Source organism: Sycon ciliatum, chromosome 4, assembly GCF_964019385.1.
Source record: "Sycon ciliatum chromosome 4, ocSycCili1.1, whole genome shotgun sequence".
NCBI classification, from domain to species: domain Eukaryota; kingdom Metazoa; phylum Porifera; class Calcarea; order Leucosolenida; family Sycettidae; genus Sycon; species Sycon ciliatum.
The window spans coordinates 6,217,697-6,220,423 of record NC_088646.1 but is presented as its reverse complement, the minus strand read 5'-3'; positions in this window follow the sequence as shown (position 1 = coordinate 6,220,423).

Here is a 2,727-nt window from a genome sequence, read left to right as displayed (position 1 = left end):
CTGTCCCCCCCCCCCCCCCCCCCCCCCCCCGCTGCTGCTACTATCCTGTATAAGACTAGTGCTCTCGTGAGGCCTTCACCATTTTCGAGGCACATGTGCACTTTTATAACGTCTCGTTTTGAAACCCCCACTCCCTCTCGTAATGTCCATAGAATTTCCTTTTCTCTCAACTTTTTTTCTCAGGGTCTTCCAGAAATTATTTGTTGAATTGTCTCAAGTTAGGCTTAGTCACTCTTCCTCTGCTTTGTGCGGGCAATGCTGTCAGGCGGCTCTGCAGCCTCAGCTCTCGCACATGCCAGACTGCATTGTTTCTGTAACAATGTATTTCCCTGTATGTTTGCAATCGAGATACACATCCGGTACAACTCTATGTTTCCGTCAACAACAGTATTGCTCTGACTCCCACCGTTGGGCACTGCAACTACCGCTTAGGTTCACAGCGCTGAAACGGTCGCGCTCACCGGCCTGGTTGGCGCTGAACTCGAGGGCGTTGAAATGGCATGGAATCGAAGAATAAAATACAATCGTTGATTCCATGCCATTTCAACGCCATAATTATTATTATTATTATTATGATTTGCATGATGTCCACCACTTTCTGAAATTAGAATGCGGCGATTTTGGGGCAAATGGGAGAAGTGACTTGTCATTATGCCGACAGATCGGCATACTCGGGAGGACACATGGTCAGCATGGTAGGACCAACAGAGGGCGGGATCTATGACAATGACAAGGTGTTTATGATTGGGGCTCTACAGAGATAGGTGACAAGGATTGTCGGGAAAGTGTAAGATGGGCACCGGATCTGAAGGAGGGGGGGGGGGGGAAGGAGGAGGAGGAGCTCGGTTTTCTTGAGGTACCGTATTTTTCCGGTTATAAGTCGACCTTTTACGACTGAAAATAGCAGGAGAAAAGGTGGGGGTAGACTTACAACCGGGATTCGACTTATAACCGGGAATTATCGGTATCTTCCAAAAAAGACCTGCTCTGAATACACGAGTGCACCATGTGTATGCATTTTTGCCAAGTTTGTTTGCCTTTTTCAAGGATTGGGATGTTTCAGAATCCAATGAGGAGTGTTTATGTGATTTGTTCATGTGTTAGTAGCAGGGAGCGGTTAGCAGTGCTTCGTTGGGCAAACACTTTAAAAACATAATTAAGACTTCCGGATACGGGGGGTCGACCTATAACCGGGGTCGACTTATATTATGAATTGCATAGGGGAGGTCATTAATAATTAAGGTACGGGTATGTGAGGAAGAGCAGGGCACCTAAAATGGAGCCCTGGGGCACTCCGGTCGTCACAGACTCGGTATCAGATAAAGTTCCATTCACTGTGAAGTGCTGATTTCGGTGGAAGAGAATATCTAGTTATCCAGGCATACACATATTACACAGCAATGAATCAAACAAGTCTCATAGTTATCCAGGCAAGTAGGGAGCCGGAGACACCTTGAGCACGAAGTTTGGCGATGAGGCCTGGGTGCCACACGGTGTCAAAGGCCTTGGAGAGGTCAAAGAAACAGATGCAGGAGAACTGCCGGCTGCCGCTTGTCTTTTAGAGAGCAGAGGTCTTGAATTATGCGGGACAATTGCAGGGATGTGTTGTCCTTGCGACGGAAGCCAGATTGTGAGGGGTGAAGAAGAGGGGAGAATTGGTCATACAAGCGGTCGTACACTATTCTCTCTAGTCTAGCACTTGAATTTGGAGACACAGCACAGGAGGGAGATTGGTAGACGGTTTGTTCTTGTCGCCTTTATTTTTGTACACTGGAATGACAGTGGCTGACTTTCATCGTGACGGGAATGTGCCAGAGGAGGGGGAACGGTTAAAGGGGAAGTTAAGGCAAAAAATAAAATTTCACCAGTTGTAGTCTTCGGGGTGCTGAGTCGAATGGTCGTGGTCCGAGGAAGCTGAGACGCTCCCTTCCTACTTGAATCCCAATCGAACTCGCGCACTTCCACCGAAACTGGGTGACTGCGCCCTACTACTACGAAGGTGTGTCCTTATTTGCTGACGATACTGCACTTCTCCGGTTCAATGAGTGTTTAGACAGGCTGCGAGACAGTCTCCAGCGCGGTATCAACGAAGTCCATCAGTGGATGACTACCTGGAGACTAAGCCTGTGACCTAATATCGCCAAGACTGAGATATTATTCCTGCCGAACTCAGAGCCAACCTATGCATTCACTCTTCCCGGATCCCTCACAGACCTCAAAGTGGTAAAACAACACAAACATCTTGGTTTGGTCATTGACTCAGACTTATCGTTTAGTAGACATGTCGACTATATCTGTAGCAAAGTCAGTAAAGCTGTTGGCTACCTCGTGTCTCACTGCTCCCACCTACCGCTTGAATGCATTCGCCTTTTTTATCATTGCTATATTCTCCCCATTTTCTCTATTGCTCAACCGCCTGGTCATCCCTACTTAGTAAATCGTTAATGAGTACCCTGGACGTCCACAATAAGAGGATACTCAAAGTCCTTTCCCGCAAACCATCATACTTTCCTTCTGCCGAGCTGTATGATATGTTTAACACCTTCCCTATCTCTAGTCAAGCGGATCGAAAACTGTGTATTGTTGTTCATTCTATTCGTCTTGACAAAGCCCCGCCACACTTGCGTAAATATAACTGGTTTCTTCCCACTCGTCCTACGCGCAATCCCTGCACTTTACCTAAAGCCCGAACCTCAGCTTATACCAGATCTCCGTTTTTTGCTGCCT